Genomic DNA, 18,839 nt, shown 5'->3' on the forward strand with positions numbered 1-18,839 from the left:
CACCTTTGGCTGTATTGAATATATCGGTCCCGGATGGTGAGGCCAAGAGGCTCTGCTCCGCTTTTCCATTCTACTGAGCTGAAAAATCTATACGTTACCTGGGCGTTGACATCGCAGCGTATTTGGCGCAATTGTACCCGCTTAATTTTGTCCCTCTCCTGAATAGACTGAAATCTGATTTGGGAAACTGGCATGCTTTAACACTGACCTGGTTCAGGCGCTGTAATGCATTCAAAATGACGGCCCTCCAGCGGATTTTATACTTGTTCCAGACATTACCGATCCGGTTACCCCCAATTTTTTTCAGACAACTGCAGGTGCTGCTCCGGGACTTTATTTGGCCGCGCAAACCGCCCAGAGCCCGTTTGCAATTGCTTGCCAGACCAAAGGACAAGGGGGGTCTGGGTCTCCCAGATCTGAGACAATACTACAGAGTGACTCTGCTAGCGAGAGTCGTTGATTGGCATTGTAATGGCCCACACAAGCAGTGGGTGGAGATGGAGATTGAGGATGGATCCATTCCCCTATTGACCTCCCCGTGGCTCCTGTCCTCCCTACCAAAAGACCTCAGAGATCACCCCGTAGTGGGAGCTACGTTGGCTGTTGTGCGGAGGTTGTTCCGCTGCACACACATTGCTCCCCTGCCGTCACCAATGACTCCGGTTATAGGTAATCCAGACTTCCCACCGGGATTTACCAACAAGAAACTGCGACAGTTGACAGTGGTGGGGAAACAGCGTCTGGGAGAGGTGTGGCCCTCGGGAGGGCTCCCGACCACGCAAACTGTCGCCAAGCTTTCTGACCCTCCGCTTGACTTGTTTAGTGCTTATCAACTTCATCACTTTCTTCTGGCCATATAAAGGGCCCCCTACACTCCTAGAGACCTGACGCCCTATGAATCCATCTGTCACAAAAAGGAACCTGTGCGACACACCCTCTCCCTCCTGTACAACCTATTAAGTAGTCAGGAGGAGGAGTCGACCCCACCATTTATCCACAAATGGGAGAGGGACTTTGGCATCACATTTACCCCACAACAGATAGGCAAGATCCTGACATTAGTACATAAAGCTTCCATCGCAAACCAATATCAAGAATCAGGATACAAGATAGTCTCACGCTGGTATAGAGTCCCATACCTTCTGAATAAAATGAATAGATTGATCCCGGATGTTTGTTGGAGGTGCAATTCAGATACGGGGACCATGGGACACATTTTCTGGGCATGCCCGGCCTTGAGGAACTTTTGGGTGGAGGTGACCGAGACGATAAAAACTTTTAGAAATGTAGATATCGCAGACAACCCAGCAGCGTGCCTTCTACACTTGACCGAACAGCCTGTTCGAAAATACAAAAAAACCCTCCCGATGCAACTCCTGAACGCCGCCCGGGCCTGCATTCCCACACTGTGGAGGCAGCCTCAGCCCCCCATCCAAGGTGCTGTGGTATTCCAAAGTCAATCATATTCTCCGGATGGAAGAATTGACCGCCACCCTTCACAACACTGAAGAGGCATTTAGTGTTACATGGAGGCCCTGGAGTTATTTTTCTGGTACTTGAGACTACATTCGGGAGGTGAGCAGCGCCCCTATCCCAGAAAAAGACTGAACATCTAACGTTTACCTACGTAGGCCATGTCTGCCCTGGGTGGCATCCCCCCCCCCTCCCTTTTTGTCTTTATTTTTCTATTTTTCCCCGCTGCCATCCCCCCCCCTCCTCTCTCTCCGTCTTTGCACTCTCTTCTTCCCCCGTCCTCCCTTTTGACTATGCCTTGTCTCCTTACTAGCCTTTGGGACCCAGAAGAGCCCCAGGGTTCTGGACACGACCGGCTCATATTTTACTCTGGTTCACATAGGTCATGATAAGCTGACTCGCTGTGGTCCCAGTTGCTCTCCATGATTACATTTGTCCGAACAGGGCTGCATTAGTTATACTGTACTACATGTCCGAGGTGGGGTTTCTCTCTTTTCTGCATGAAACTCTAGGACTCCCCTCTGAGAACCCAGAGTTATTTGGCTGCCTATTTTTTGTTACCATGTAATTGTGACCCTGGGTCATGCTGTATGGTTGACTGTTATATTTATGTTGTTCTACTTATACTTAATAAAAGAATAAAACAAAAAAAAAAAAAATAAGTCAATGCCAACAACTTAAAAAAAGCCTATGGCATCGAGAAATCCCAGGCGTTCTCCGATCCAGGTACTAACCAGGTCCCAACCCTGCTTAGCCTCTGAGATCAAATGAGATTTGGCTCTTTCAGGGTGATGCAGCCATAGTAGACATTTTCAGGCACGCTCAACCCTCTTGACAAACGCCAAGATGGTCACCTTGGGAAACAAAAAAAAAAAAACAAGTCAACGCCAACAACATAAAAAGAAGCCTACCGCACCTAGTATTTCCATACGGTCTCCCATCCAGGTATTAACAAGGCGCGACCCTTTCTAGTCTCTGAGATCAGCGGAGATTGGGCGCTTTCAGGGTGATGTGCCCATAGGCAATCTCTTTGGGCACTCTCATCCCTCTTGAAAAATGCCAAGATAGTCACCCTGGGAAACAAGCGAAAAATAACAGGTCAACGCCAACAACATAAAAAGAAGACTACGGCACCTAGTATTCCAAGGCCGTCTCCCATTCAAGTACTAACTAGGCCCAACCCTTCTTAGCCTCTGAAATCAGAAGAGATAGGGTGCTTTCAGGGTGATGCGGCTGTAAGCGATCTCTTTAGGCACTCTCAACCCTCTTGACAAATGCCAAGATGATCACTTTGGGAAACAAGCGAAAAAAACAGGTCAACACCAACAACATAAAAATAAGCCTGCGGCATCTGGAAAACCCAGGCGGTCTCCCATCCAGGTACAAACCAGGCCCAACCCTGCTTAGCCTCTGAGACCAAACGAGATTGGGCGCTTTCAGGGTGTTGTGCTCGTAGGCAATTTCTTTGTGCACTCTCAACCCTCTTGACACATGCCAAGATGGTTACCTTGGGAAACAAGGGAAAATAAAACAGGTCAACGCCGACAACATAATGAGAAGCCTATGGCACCTGGTATTCCCAAGCTGTCTCCCATCCAGGTACTAACCAGGCCCATCGCTGCTTAGCCTCCGAGATCAGATGAGATTGGGCTCTTTCAGGGTGATTTGGCCGTAGGCACTCTCTTTGGGCACTCTGAAGCCTCTTGACAAAGGCCAAGATGGTCACCTTGGGAAACAAGCTAAAAAAAACAGGTCAAAGCCAACAACATAAAAAGAAGCCTACGGCATCCAGTATTCCCAGGCGATCTCCCAATCAAGACACTAACCAGACCAGATCCTTCTATGGCACCTGGTCTTCCCAGGCAGTCTCCCATCCAGGTACAAACCAGGCCTGACGCTGCTTAGCCTCTGAAATCAGACAAGATCGGGTGCTTTCAGGTTGATGTGGCCGTAAGCATTCTCTTCAAGACACGCCCAACCCTCTTGACAAACGCCAAGATGGTCGCCTTGAGAAACAAGCAAAAAAAACAGGTCAAAGCCAACAACATAAAAAGAAGCCTATGGGCTTACAGGGGACCCTAAGAGATGGGACCCACTAGCTCTGTCATGGTTCGGATGCTGTAATATGAACGCAATGCCCCGACTTCTGTATCTACTACAAGCCTTACCTATCAAAATACCCCAGACTTTCTTTCATGCGGTTCGCTCAATCTTTATCAAGTTCCTCTGGCGCGGAAAACATATGCGTATTGGTAGGGCAATGCTGTTGCGACCGAAATTGCGGGGAGGTATTGGCTTCCCGGACCCTGCTCTATATTACACAGCGACGCACATGACACCGGTGGTTGACTGGTGCTGGTGTTCTGCCATATACTGTCCGGCCATGATATAGTGTCTGCGCCGTACTGCGCATGAGCAGTACGGAGCAGACAAAGCTTTGGAAAATCTCCGAAGCCGAACGGCGCCTGCGCGGTGAGTGGAGGTGGTAGCCCCACCATCCAAGCGGACATAGGGTTGTGAATATTAGAGGGCCCCTCGCAGGCGAGCTTCGCTCGCCACGCTTCGGGCTCGGCCTCGCTGCGCTCGGCACTTTTATATTCTTACTCTATGTCCACTTGGATAGTGGGGATAGAACCTGGACTCAGTGCGCAGGCGCCGTTCATGCTCGGCAATTTTCGGAATCTGTGTTGCTGTGTACTGCGCATGCGCAGCACACAGCGGACACTATCCGATTTGGGACCATATGTGATAAGACACCGGCATGGGGAACTGAAGCTATGGGTCAAGCTAGAGCAGGAGATGGTGCGGGTTCCACTGACTGGTCTGCCTTGGGCGGGGAGGCCATTGGAGCCCTGTGTGACTACTCACCCGTTAATTGGCCCCTCGCTCGCCGAGATGGATAGTTTTTTTCACCTTTCCCACCTGACTAACTTCCCTTCTCCTATGACCCCAATTATTGGACATCCTAGGTTCCCTCCGGGCCTGTCTGACCAGGCCTTTACCAGGCAAGCCCCGAAAGGGCTTCTGAGAGCATCCCTATTTCTTGGACCCACGGGCTTGATTCCCATCGGGACCATACTGCTAGAGCAAGTACCTGTTGCATTGGATAGCTGGAGAGCTAGACAGCTAATCCATTTCCTCGGATCACTACCTAACCATTCGTTCTTCTCTAGACAATTCCACCCCTTCGAGGAACTTTGCCTGGATGATGGCCCAGTTCGTGGTTTCCTCTCTAGGTCCTACCAAATCCTGACAGACGCAGAATCCTCCACGGATCCACCCTTCCTAGCTAAATGGAAAAGGGACTTACAAACTACATTCTCCAAACCACAGAAGGACAGAATACTCTTTTTCGCCCATAAGTCGTCACTCTGCAGTAAATATCAGGAGATCTCATATAAGCTGATCACACGCTGGTATCGTACACTGGTGGTGTTGGCCAAAATATTCCCCGGTCAATCTGACCGCTGCTGTCGCTGCGGGCAACAGGCTGGCACCATTCTCCACATTTTCTGGGAATGCCCTAAATTACAAACATTCTGGCAGCCTGTCCTGAGACTCATCCACAAGTTCACAGACATTTCCTTAGCCAATGATCCCGCAGCAGTTCTTCTCAATCTAACTCCTATGTCGAGAAAGCGTTATCATAAGTCCTTACTTAAACATCTCCTCAATGCAGCTAGGGCCTGTATCCCAAGTCAGTGGAAAGAGCAATCTGCTCCAATGGTGACCCAGTGGTTCGCAAGGGTAAATGATATTGAACGAATGGAAGACCTGACTGCCACAATGAGGGATAAAACGGAGGAGCATGGGAACAGATGGTTCTACTGGACCCAGTTTATCTTTTCGGAAGAATACCTCCGCGAGACATAGTAAGCTCATGATGATCGTTGGAGATCGCTGTTCCAAACGTTGGACAGCTGATGAGCTGGTGAGCCGAGGGCGTCTCTTGCTCCCTGGGAGGGGACCCCATCCTATCCACTCTACCCACGACACCCCCTTACCCCTTCTTTTCCTTTTCTGCCATTTCCTTCCCCAATCTTCTCTTTCCCCTTCTCCCTCCTTTCAGTTCTACTATTTCCCTTCTTAACTCAAAAAAGGGAAAAGAAAATGGTATGTTCCGACCCCATTTGACTACTACACAATACTCTTCCCCTATCTATGGATATCTAAACTCTTCGAGGATAGCAGGGCTAGTATCAATAATATTTTAAGTGGGGGGGGGGGGGTGTGGCCGGATGTTGACGGGAGAGAGTGTGAGTGAGGAGTGAGAGCATGGTGCTGCTCTACCCCTCGGTATCCTGCTTAGTTCGATAACCCCGTCCTGCTCCTCCCCAAGCTACCTGATCCCATCGGATGCTGCCTAAAGGCCTCTCGCTATACCTTGTTCGTATGTCTCCCATGCTCGTTCGAGCTGCGGGCTGGTGACTCCGGGGTCGGGTGTGTGTGTGGTTGTTGCGTGGGGACTACCGCTCTCTGTGGGCTGCTGGCTGTCGGTCGGAGCGGGGGGCTGAGAGTCTCGCTGGGGATCTCGCGAGATCTCGAGCGGCCCCAGGGTTCCTGTAGCGCTGCGGTGCTTCTCCCTCCGCTCCGCTAGAGCTTGGCGTACAGACACGTGTGACGCCCTAGGCTCTGAGCGGCGGGCTGCCTGACACGCGTAGCGTAGGTGAGAGGGGACTCCTGTGTAGGGCTCCCTCTCCCCCGCTCACTCCCCTTCGCTCGTTGCTCTTTGCCCCCCCTCCGCTCGAGTTGTCACTGTGGCTGGTGAGACAGGAGGAAATGAACCGGAGAATACACTGACAGCGCTGACAGCTTAGTCTTTTGGGGAAGAGAGAGGAAGACCTGGACGATTTGGATGCCTTGCATATCTGCTTCGTATGGATCCATGGAAGGTTATGTGGACATGATCTGGCAACTAAGATAAGTGTCTCTCTTCCCTTTTTGATTGAAGTGAACTACTACTGATTAAAATTGATGGAAAATTGTTTTGAATATATGCAAATATACACCAACACAAAGATCTTGATTCAACGGTAGATCTGTCGCTGCAGGATTATTGCGGGGGTTGAAGGTTGGCTGCCAATTAGTATTGTCCCCTTTTGATAAGCGAGTAACTCTCATATTCATAAGGAGAAAACCATATAACATTTCTGCCCCCCCCCCCCCCACCCCTCTTTCTTTTTTTTTTTTTTTTTTTTTTTGAGTGTGCTACATTACCCTTTTCCTGCTGGATCAGCTAAATAAGTGGAAGCTAACCATTTGCGAGGTGGGTTTATAAGTGGCCATTTAAGATCAATTATGTCAAGAAAAAGATCCCCTGAGGAGCAAATACCCGTAGAGGGTCAACAAATCACCCGAGCCGCTAAGGACAAAACCAATCAAATGGCTGCAGCGTCGGCAGCGGCAAAATTGGAGCGCTATGCCCACTCTGGTCCACCATCACCCGGTAATTCAAGTTCTCAGCAGGGAAACCTACACAATAAAGATACCAAAAACTCTTCCGCGGATAGAAGGAGTCAAGGCCAGCCTCTGGCCAACCCTACTTTATCAGTGGCTAAACTGGGGGGAAATAAGGGAGGGGGGGGGGTAAACCAGCAATAGTTACAACAAATTTGGAAACAACACAAAGTAGCTCTCACCTACCGACGCCGGGCAACCAGGATGAGGAGCCCACATTAAGGGACATTTTGAATGCAATTAAGGAATGCAAAGATTCAATATCCAGGTTTGATGAACAGCTAAGATATATAAAGGAGGAACTATTGTCTATGAGGCAGGATTTGAATAGGACTATATTGAGAACTACCGAGCTCGAGGAACGCATGGGTGCGATGGAGGATGAGCTGAGGCCCGTGAGACTGGAAATTGATTCACTTAAAAAAACAGTTACTACACAAGCAGATAAACTCGACGAAATGGAGAATAGGAATCGAAGAAATAATATCAGGGTGCTAGGCCTCCCTGAACATTGCGAGGGGACTAATTTGATAGGCTTTTTTGAGGAGTGGTTCAGGGAACTTTTTGGGGCGACAACCTTCACCCCGACATTCGCAATAGAACGGGCACATCGTACCCCGGTAAAAACCCGCCATATGGGGGAGCGCCCTAGGCCTATAATGCTTAAGATCCTTAATTATCAGGACAAAGTGTCCCTACTGCGAGAGGCCAGAATGAGGGGAGACATTAGATTTAAAGGAGCTAGGATCTCTCTGTATCCTGATTTTTCCCCTGACCTTCAGAAAAGAAGAGCCGAATTTATCCCAGTCAAACGAGAAATGGTTAAATATAGGTTAGAGTATGCACTCCTCTATCCAGCCCGCCTAAGGGTGATTGCATCAGGAAAGACGTTTATTTTCAATACGCCAGAGGAAGCATCCCAATGGCTAGATGAAACTAAAAAGGACCTATAAATACATATTATAGGGCAGTTAGGTGGATTTCAAGGGATGCGGGGGTACACATTTTTGGGGGGGGGAGTGGGCAGGAACAGGGGGTATCCTTGTTGCAACTTTTTGTAGCTGGTATAGTGCACAATGCAGGTGGGGGGTAGGGGCTGAGCAATAAGGGTGTGTGGAGTACAAGTAGGTATTTGTAGTGGGGGACAAAGGGTTCCCATGAGTGGGTGTAGATTTTGGGTGAAAGCACCCAGTAGGATTGGTATGGGTGAGAGGTGGGAGTGCTGTGAGAAGGCCACAAATATACCCCTAGGGGGTAGCCCTATGGGGCGAGGGGGGTGGGGGAGGGAGTTTGGTAAGCGGGGAGGAGGGAGAGATGGGATGGCAAGGTGGGGTAAGGGAAGAATAATAAAAATAACACAAGGATACACAAATTTAGAGATGCACTATTTAGAAGGGGATGTGATAAAATATTATATAGTATATAGGATACACGTATGCACAGTCAAGGGGAAAAAGGGAAAAGATTTTTTGGTACTACTATTTTGTATATTTTTTCACTTCTTTTTTTGGTTAAAACTGCCCAATGTATGGGTCATTAAGTAGGGATGCAGGCGAAAAGGATTAAGATAATATCGTGGAATGTGCGGGGCCTGGGAGATCTGACTAAAAGAAAAGTGGTCTTGTCAGCCCTAGAGGGCAAAGGACCCGGATTATTGTGTCTCCAGGAGACGCATTTAACGGGTGAGACGACACGGTGTTTACAAAGCCGGAAATTCCAGACCCAGTTCCATTCCGTATTCTCAACATATGCAAGAGGGGTTAGCATTCTTGTTGATAAGGCTGTCCGGTTCTCCTGCTACAACAGTCTCATAGATGTAAAGGGTAGATACATTTTCCTATACTGCCAAATTGAAAATAATCCCTATGTGGTGGCCAATATATATGTCCCCCCTCCATTCAAACTGGAGATTCTATATGAGTTATTATCTTTTGTAATAGATAAACCCGGCATCCCTGTGATAGCAATAGGAGACTTTAATGAAGTCTTGGATAAAGCTTTGGACAGGTTCCCAACTGCAAATATACCAACAGGGAGAGATGAAACGAGGCTAGCCCGCTTCTTACAAGAAGTTGGTCTATGCGACGCATGGCGCATTCGGTATCGGGGGGAGCGACAGTATTCTTGCTACTCAGCATCTTTCTCTACACTATCGAGACTTGATATGGCTTTGGTGAATAGTAGTGCGTTGCCACGAGTGGATGAGGTGGAATATGCCCCGAGAGGAGTCTCGGATCACTCCCCCCTAATATTGACACTCTGTGTAGGTAAGACACAATACTCTGGCCAATGGAAAATTGACCCTGTATGGTTGGAATTAATAAAGGATACTGACCGGGTGACAACTGAGTTAAAGGAGTTTATCTACGTTAACACGGGTACAGTATCAGCGGGTGTTGTGTGGGACTCCTTAAAGGCCTTTTTGAGGGGTCTCTTTATCCAACAAATTGCTAGAAACCGGGCCGAGACGAAAAAACAGGAAGAGGAAGCCATTAAGGCGGTGTCATTGTCAGAAAGACAATATATTATCAATCCGAATCCTATTACACAGAAGGCTTGGCTTGATAATCAGCAAGAGTATAGGACAATTACCAGGCGTAAGATGGATAATAGGCGTATATTGCAGAAACAAGTACATTTTGGGGAGGGAGAGAAAGTGGGACGAATATTGTCCTTGCTGGTTAAAGCAAATACGGCCCCCCCAGTGATATTATCAATTAGGACGCCAGGGGGAGAGACGACTACTGAATCATCCACTATTAACAATACATTTTATCGCTATTATAGCTCATTATATAAATCCCAAGGGGGGAGTGAAGGGGGAGATATGGCTGCTTTTCTGGGGATCTTGGATATGCCAACAGTAACAGAGGAAGATTTGGCAATATTGGAGGCCCCAATTACTATTGAGGAACTCCAAAAAGCGGTGGCAGAGATGCCTAACTTAAAAGCACCAGGGCCCGATGGACTACCAATCGAGGTCTACAAGAAGTATGGAGAGGTTCTGCTCCCACAATTGTTGGAGACATTGAGACAGGCCTTGGAGTATGGAACCTTGCCGTCCTCGATGCTGGAAGCCACTATAGTGGTTATTCCCAAAGAGGATAAGGACCCTATGGACCCGGCCTCATATCGTCCGATCTCGCTCTTGGGGTCGGACGTAAAAATTTTAGCAAAAGTGCTCGCAACACGTTTAAAAAGAAGTGTCCATAAACTCGTTCACCCTGATCAGTCGGGCTTCATTCCGAATAGATCCACCAGTGTTAATATCCGTAGACTCTTCTTGAACACCCAGATTCCGGTAGATAACGGAGGTGCCAGAGCAGTTTTGACTCTGGACGCAGCCAAAGCATTTGACACCCTTGAATGGGTATATTTATTTAAAGCGCTTACTAGATTTGGGTTTGGCCCAAATTTCATCAAATGGGTAAAACTACTCTACACTGATCCAAGAGCGAAAATTAAAATTAATAATGAGCTCTCCGAGACGTTCCTGTTGGAACGAGGCACGAGACAGGGGTGCCCCCTTTCCCCTTTATTATTTGTTTTGGCAATGGAGCCGCTGGCTATTGCCATTAGGGCCTGCCCTAATATACAGGGATTTAGGAGAGGACAGTCGGAGGAAAAAATCGCATTGTTTGCCGACGACGTCTTGCTGTTCCTAGGGGATGTCCAAAACTCATTGAAAGTGGTAATGAAGATGATTGGAGAATTTGGTCTTATATCAGGATTAACCATCAATTGGGATAAGTCCGCCCTACTGCCATTGGTAAGGGGGTCTACTGGCGCTCCCCAGGATATTGTGAATCTGAAACAGGTAGAGAAGCTTAAATATCTGGGGGTGTGGATTGCTAGAGATGTAAATTCATACCTGGAAGATAACTTATCCCCTCTTTTAGTGAAGCTAAAACAAAAGGCTGATATCTGGAGCCGCCTTCCCCTCTCATTGGCGGGTCGCTGCAACCTGGTTAAGATGGTATGGCTCCCTCAAATTCTGTATTTTCTCCACAATTCACCATTATGGATTGGGGAAGGGTGGTTTAAGAAAATAGAATCCTTATTCAGACTTTTTATATGGAAAAGGGGTCCCTCGAGGATTAGCTTGCGGACCTTGCAGCTACCGCCGGAAGAGGGGGGGTTGGCGGTACCACATCCTAGACTCTATTATTTGGCGGCCCAGCTACAACATCTAGCTGGAGCAATAGCAATAAATGAAACCAATCCCTGCCATAAGTTATTAATGCTAGAATGTCCACATAACACGCTTTTGGAGGCGCTAGAGGCAAACTCGTTTAATATATACTGTCCAACGATTATTCAGGTTACTAAACTTTGGAAAACAGCCAAGGACCTATTGGGATATCAGAAGACATCTGTGTTGGCCCCCCTATGGGATAATAGGAATCTGGAGGAGCTATTTAAAGTCGAAAGATGTAAGGAGTGGATCAATCAAGGGATATATAAACTAGCACAAATGTTCCAGGGTTCAGATATCAGGTCATTTGTCGACTTAAAGTCAGAATTTTCTCTATCAAACCGCTCATTTTATAAATACCTCCAGGTCAGACATGCAATCCAGGCTCAATTTAGATCACAGGAGGTGCAGCTGAATCAGATCCCGGTGCTGTCCCAAATTATGTCTCGGGACACACTTAAGGGCTTGATCTCATTCCTATATACTAGGCTGGGGGATAAAGTACTAGATCGAAGAGGTACGATCAAAAGTAAAAGGAAATGGGAGAGGGACGTGGGCCCACTGTCTGTACCCGACTGGGATTGGATAATGGAACAGGGAACTAAGGTCTCCATCTCTCCGTCACAGAAAGCCTCCCAACTCTTCTTCTTTCACAGGGTATATTATACACCTAGGAAAATGTTTAGAATAGGGTGGAGAGATAATGATCAGTGTCCTAGATGTGGCCGGGCCGGAGACTTCATTCATATGTTTTGGAGGTGTCCGAAACTCTTTAGATACTGGACACGGGTGATAGAGCATGTGAATGAAGTCTTCGGTTTGACATTGGATGCAACAGTGAGGACTTGCTTGTTGGCTATACCAGAGGGATATAAAATCCCTAAAAATATATTTATACCAGTGACTAGATGCCTTTTCCAGGCAAGGAAGCTAATTGCTCAAAATTGGCAGTCACATTCTAGCCCACTACCTGAAATATGGATGGCCAATATAAAGAAAATAATTAGTAACGAAAGGGTTTTTTTCGTTAAGCAGGGTAATAGTAGGAAGTTTGAAAGTATATGGAGCCTCGGATTGTTGAAATTGGGGATTCCCCTATAAGTAGTTGAGACAGAATGTGTGTTTTTTGGTGATATTTCCTTTAGCGACTTTTGTCAGGTAGTCTCTTATTTAGTGTGTGCTTTCATGCGCTGGGGGGTGGGGGTGGGATTGAGCGGAGGGGGGGAGGGGAGAATATACACACCTAGGTGTAATATAAGGTAAATAATTATGGTGGTTGGGCTAAAAATGAGTTGTAGGCAGTGGGGTTTTGTTATCTAGATTGTTTACCTATTTTCGGATATACATAAATTTTTTTTTAAATAGTAAAGAAAAGAGGAAAGAAATGAAAAAAGAGAAGAAAATATTTGAATAAATAAGCCACAATGATGTGCAAACTGGGAGGGGAGAAATATGAGCTTAAAGGTGAATCGAGTCTCCCGAATAAACTCACTGAGGTGGCAGAAAAAAAATAAAAAAGAAAAAAATAATAATATTTTAAGTGGTAGAGGATCCCAACGAGATGGAGCTTTAATCTCATCTTGATATGACCGCAAAGCTGTACACATGATATTCTCCTCGGACTTCTTACCATTGGCTCTGATATCCATGCAATATGATCGTTTGTTTGTAACTATTTGTATCACACATTCTGTGAAGTTGCCTTTGCATTGTATGTTGCATACTACTAAATAAAAAAAAATAAAAAAAAAGAAGCCTATGGCACCTGGTATTCCCAGGCGGTCTCCCATCCAGGTACTAACCAGGCCCGACACTGTTTAGCATCCGAGATCAGACGAGATTGGGTGCTTTCAGGGTGATGGGGCCGTAGGTAATCTCTTCGGGCACTCTCAACCCTCTTGACATACGCCAAGATGGTCACCTTGGGAAACAAGTGAAAAAAAAAACAGGTCAAGGCCAACAACATAAAAAGAAGCCTACAGCACCTAGTATTCCCAGGTGGTCTCCAAACCAGGTACTAGCAAGGCCCAACCCTGTTTAGCTTCTGAGATCAGAGGAGATCGGGTGCTTTCAGGGTTATGTGCCCATAGGCAATCTCTTTGGGCATTCTCAACCCTCTTGACAAATGCCAAGATAGTCACCTTGAGATACAAGCGATAAAAAACAGGTCAATGTCAACAACATAAAAAGAAGAATACGGCACCTGGTATTTCAACGCCATCTCCCATCCAGGTACTAACTAGGCCCAACCCTTCTTAGCCTCAGAGAAGAGAAGAGATAGGGCTCTTTCAGGGTGATGCTGCTGTAAGCGATCTCTTTGGGCACTCTCAACCCTCTTGACAAATGCCAAGATGGTCACCTTGGGAAACAAGCAAAAAAAAAAACGAATCAACGCCAACAACATAAAAAGAAGCCTACAATAACTGGTATTCCCTGGTGGTCTCCCATCCAGGTACTAACCTGGCCCGACTCTTCTTAGCCTCCAAGATCAGACGAGATTGGGTGCTTTCAGAGTGATGTGGCCATAGGAAATCTCTTCAGGCACTCTCAACCCTCTTGACAAACACCAAGATGGTCACTTTGGGAAACAAGCGAAAAAAAAACAGGTCAACGCCAACAACATAAAAAGAAGTCTACGACACCTGGTATTCCCAGGCGGTTTCCCATCCAGGTACTAACAAGGCCCGACTCTTCTTAGGCTCCAACATCAAACGAGATCGGGTGCTTTCAGGGTGATGTGCCCGTAGGCAATCTCTTCAGGCACTTTCAACCCTCTTGACAAAAGCCAAGATGGTCACCTTGGGAAACAAGTGGAAAAAAAAACAGGTCAAGGCCAACAACATAAAAGGAAGCCTACAGCACCTAGTATTCCCAGGTGGTCTCCAATCCAGGTACTAGCAAGGCCCAACCCTGTTTAGCTTCTGAGATCAGAGGAGATCGGGCGCTTTCAGGGTTATGTGCCCATAGGCAATCTCTTTGGGCATTCTCAACCCTCTTGACAAATGCCAAGATAATCACCTTGAGACACAAGCGAAAAAAAACAGGTCAATGTCAACAACATAAAAAGAAAAATACGGCACCTGGTATTCCAACGCCATCTCCCATCCAGGTACCCACTAGGCCCAACCCTTCTTAGCCTCAGAGAAGAGAAGAGATAGGGCTCTTTCAGGGTGATGCTGCTGTAAGCGATCTCTTTGGGCACTCTCAACCCTCTTGACAAATGCCAAGATGGTCACCTTGGGAAACAAGCAAAAAAAAAAAAACGAATCAACGCCAACAACATAAAAAGAAGCCTACAATAACTGGTATTCCCAGGTGGTCTCCCATCCAGGTACTAACCAGGCCCGACTCTTCTTAGCCTCCAAGATCAGACGAGATTGGGTGCTTTCAGAGTGATGTGGCCATAGGCAATCTCTTCAGGCACTCTCAACCCATCTTGGCCTTTGTCAAGAGGCTTCAGAGTGCCCAAAGAGAGTGCCTACGGCCAAATCACTATACTATATATCTATATCTATAATAATAAATAATATTTTTAGTTATTATATATAAGATACTATATAGGTGATTTGGCCGTAGGCACTCTCTTTGGGCACTCTGAAGCCTCTTGACAAAGGCCAAGATGGTCACCTTGGGAAACAAGCTAAAAAAAACAGGTCAAAGCCAACAACATAAAAAGAAGCCTACGGCATCCAGTATTCCCAGGCGATCTCCCAATCAAGACACTAACCAGGGGGGGCGTGGCCTAGGCATGAAGGAGTGAGGATGCTCTTTTCCGGAGCTCCCGGTCCGTGACCCCTCCGCACCCCTTTACCACAGTCTGGTCGCATATTTCGGCATCGCCGACATCCCCGCGCTTCGGCAGAACACAGCCAGCCGAGCGGGGTCCGCCGCTGCTGCCATGGACAGGTACTTGGTCCCGCTGCAGCCTCCGGCCTCCACGCCGGATCCAGCCAAGATGGCGCCCGCGGCCTCCGGCGCTCCAGGACACGCGGTACAGAGGGAAGATGAGCAGACTGCTATGCAGGGACACGACATGCCCCCGTTCTCCCCGCCTAGTGACTTGTCCCCGTGTCTCCCCCGCTCACTGTCCATGGCCTCGCTTGACAGCCCGGACCATAGCGGCCTGCCACCCTGGTTCCCTCACAACTCCCAACTGTCCCAGAGACCCTCCCGCAGTGGAAGCCTCATCCCAGGACCGAATGGCCAGGCTGCTCTCACCTCAGACACACAGGGGGACCCACTGCTGCCACCAGCACCGGCATTATTGAGGGACAAGGCCATCCTAGCTTTACTCCAAAACCTTCCCACTAAAGCAGACTTTAGCTGTATGGCAGCCAGGATTGAAACGACCTTGCGACATGAAATCGCAGGGGTCAAACGTGACGTGTCGGCTACGAACGAGCGGGTGACCACCCTGGCATCGGATGTGACCTCCCTGACCACTGATGTTTCTGGCCTGCAAGCCGCACATGATACCCTTGCTGACAGAGTCGCACAGTTGCAACCCCTAGTGGATGACCTTGAGAATCGCAACCGCAGACGCAACATCAGGATCAGAGACTTACCCGAAGCCACTGGCCAGGCAGACCTCAAAGCCACAGTTACAGCTATATTTAACGCCTGTCTGGACCGCGCTGCTGACACAGTAATAGCCATTGATAGAGTCCACAGGACCCTGGGCCCCAGGAGCCCCACAGAGAACCGGCCACGTGACGTTTTATGCTGTCTCCACAATTACTCAGTTAGGGAGGATGTCCTGCAAGCGTCGTGGCGCAAAGGCAGCATTGATTTTGACGGGGCCCAAGTCACCCTTCTGCCAGATGTATCCCGCAAGACCCTCCAGATGAGACGCTGTCTGCGACCCCTTCTGGAACACCTAACTGAACGGAGGATTCCATACAAGTGGGGCCATCCGTTTCACCTTATAGTGCGCAAAAATGGGAGGCCCCTTGCGCTACGACACCCTTCGGAGGTCCCGTCCTTTCTGGAGGCTTTGGGCCTGCCCTTGGTTCAGGTCCCCGACTGGTTGGCTCCTGTTGTCCCCCAGGGAGCAGTGGCCCCGATGAACAACCCCTCAACCAGGCCACAGAGAGTGAGACGCCACCGTCGATCCCAACGTCAGAGATCGCAGGCCCCTCAAGATCGTGAACCCTGAGAGAGTACAGTAATTTTCCGTTATTCCTGTGTTATACCCTTTTTTTTTTGTTTTCTTTTTCTCTACCAACATAGACGGCTGGAGTATCCAGCTTTGTGTTGTTTACCATGCCACGGGCCATTGTTCCCAGCGCCCCCGCTAGGGGAGAGGAAGGACATTGGAAGAACAGAGTTGGACACTGCGCTTCCTGGACGAAGCCCTGAGTTATTGGCGGTACTGTTCACCATTCTCGTTACTGTTTATCTACAGGTGCCCTAGTCTCGGCGCTCTTTGTGTTTTTGGACTGCCTGGTGGTGCCCCCCGGGTGACCCTGGGCGGCGTTCCTGCTCCCTCCCCCTCTCCTTCTCCCCCCCCCCTTTTTTTCCTTTTTTTTTTTTGGGGGGGGGGAGGGGTGGGTGCCTGGGTGGTATAAAGTTATCTATACTCTGTGTTGAAAAGTTTAATATGTTGGTCTAATTATGCACTGTTCTACTGTTGTTAACTGCCCGATACCTGCTGCAGTGATGTTCTATAATGCGTTTGATGTCGTAGTTAAGATGCCAAAGAAGCTCCGTGCACGCCCGATTGCGACTGCATGGACCATGGGATGCTGGAGGGGTACTGCACCGACGAGTTCCTCTCTCTGCAGTGCCTTACCTCTTCCCCCACTAGGCCCCTCTGCCCTAACCGGCAGGTTCTCTCCGATAGGAGCTTTAGCAATTCCCCGATCTATCCCCACCCCTCCTACCCTCCTCCTCCCTACTAACTCCGGACCTTCTCCGCTTCGTTACTGCTTTTCCTTTTTCTCCTCCTCTTCCTCTGTGCTTGAACTCTATATCTACTACTGACTCTGGTGGGGACCGCCGGCCAGGTACCACTGCCGTCATGGCCCTGAAGCTGGTTTCCTGGAATGTGAAAGGGCTGAATGTACCTGAAAAAAGGTCCAGCTGCCTAACAGAATTGTGGCGGATGAAGCCCCAAATAGTTTTCCTCCAGGAGACCCATTTCAGGACAGACCGAATACCACAGCTTTATAGTAAGCACTTCCCCCTGGCCCACCACAGCACGTCCCCTACTTCCAAATCGAGAGGAGTGTGTGTTCTTCTTGCTAAAAACTTGCCGTGGCGCCTGTTAGCTGTCCAAGCCGATAGTGAAGGGAGATATCTCTTCATTAAGGGAACTCTCCACTCGCAAACTTTTACTCTTGCCAACCTATACATGCCGAATGTGGACCAGCTGCCGGCCTTAGAAGCATCTTTGGATGCCCTGGCTGCATTCTCGGAGGGTACTTTGATCGTTGGGGGGGACTTTAACCTCACCTTGGACCCCCGCAGAGACTCATCATCGGGCACCTCTGCGATTTCTGCGAGAACGTGTTCACACATAAGAGACCTGCTACACTCCCACCGACTGATCGATGTGTGGCGTACGCTTCACCCACGGGATAGGGACTATACGTTCTTTTCCACCGCTCATGGTTCTTACTCACGTATAGATATGTTTTTAGTCGCCCACAATGCTATCCCGGCGGTCACAGACGCTCAGATAGGCCACATAGCCCTGTCTGACCATGCCCCGATTTCTTTGATGCTGAAGCTACAACAGGAGTCGCGTGGTCAGTCCTGGTGGAGACTGAACGAGTCTCTCCTGAAGGACCCTGAGACCCACGCAGACCTGCTTAGGGAATTAGAAAGTTACTTTGATCATAACCGTGATTCTGTTTCCAACCCCCTCATGTTATGGGCGGCTCATAAATGCTACATTAGGGGCATTCTTATTAAACATGGTCATAGACTCAAAGTGGCCAAAACTGAGGCTCTCTCCAAACGTATTGCCAAGTTGCATGCGTGTGAACAACGACACAAATCCCAGCCGACTGCTGCGCTGGAGGTGGAGGTGAGAGATCTTAGAGAACAAATCAGAGATTTCTCTCTCTTTCAGGCTAGAACCAGACTCATGTGGGTCCGCAGGACGTATTGTGAATATGGAGACAAGTGTAGTAGGTCCCTAGTGAACTCCCTGCGTGCCCAACGCAACGCGTCCTTCATTCCAACCATAACCTCCCCTTCGGGTGCCAAGCTTCATGATTCACGGGAGATAGCGGAGTGTTTCCGATCTTTCTATGAAGCCCTTTATAACTTGCACCCCCGGGACTCAGGAGACGCCCTCCAGGCCGGCACAGCGGCCATTGACGAGTACCTAGCTTCGGCAAACCTCCCGTCGCTGGTTCCCCCGGACCCACATCTGATTTTCCAATTGAATTTCCAGCCGCTTCTAAAAAAATTTGCCGTAGATCTAGAGAGGTGGTCAAAGTTGGCGACCTCTTGGTTTGGGAGATGCAATGTGCTCAAAATGAATGTAATGCCCAGACTCTTGTATCTATTACAAGCCTTACCGATAAAAATCCCCCAATCATTTTTTAAAGCCATGCGCTCCATCTTTATTCGATACGTATGGCAGGGCAGGCCTCCAAGACTCAGCCGAACATTACTGCTCAGACCAAAAGACAAGGGAGGGATTGGCCTCCCAGATCCGGCATGGTACTATACGGCGGTGCACATGACTGGTTGACTAGTTGAC

General features: G+C 48.5%; 6 pseudogenes; all 6 read right to left on the reverse strand.

Moving 5' to 3' along the window:
• Nucleotides 1–3,031: 3,031 nt before the first annotated feature.
• LOC143957117 (5S ribosomal RNA) lies at nt 3,032–3,150 on the reverse strand (annotated as a pseudogene).
• A 9,728-nt stretch (nt 3,151–12,878) lies between these two features.
• Nucleotides 12,879–12,997, reverse strand: LOC143949923 (5S ribosomal RNA; annotated as a pseudogene).
• Nucleotides 12,998–13,098: 101 nt separating this feature from the next.
• Nucleotides 13,099–13,217, reverse strand: LOC143943335 (5S ribosomal RNA; annotated as a pseudogene).
• A 319-nt stretch (nt 13,218–13,536) lies between these two features.
• On the reverse strand, nt 13,537–13,655 carry LOC143955070 (5S ribosomal RNA; annotated as a pseudogene).
• Nucleotides 13,656–13,975: 320 nt separating this feature from the next.
• LOC143943389 (5S ribosomal RNA) lies at nt 13,976–14,094 on the reverse strand (annotated as a pseudogene).
• Nucleotides 14,095–14,415: 321 nt separating this feature from the next.
• LOC143944281 (5S ribosomal RNA) lies at nt 14,416–14,534 on the reverse strand (annotated as a pseudogene).
• Between the last annotated feature and the right edge of the window lie 4,305 nt (nt 14,535–18,839).

This window comes from Lithobates pipiens, unplaced genomic scaffold (assembly GCF_037356315.1).
Source record: "Lithobates pipiens isolate NorthernLeopardFrog02 unplaced genomic scaffold, aLitPip1_a1.2 Scaffold_10, whole genome shotgun sequence".
NCBI classification, from domain to species: domain Eukaryota; kingdom Metazoa; phylum Chordata; class Amphibia; order Anura; family Ranidae; genus Lithobates; species Lithobates pipiens.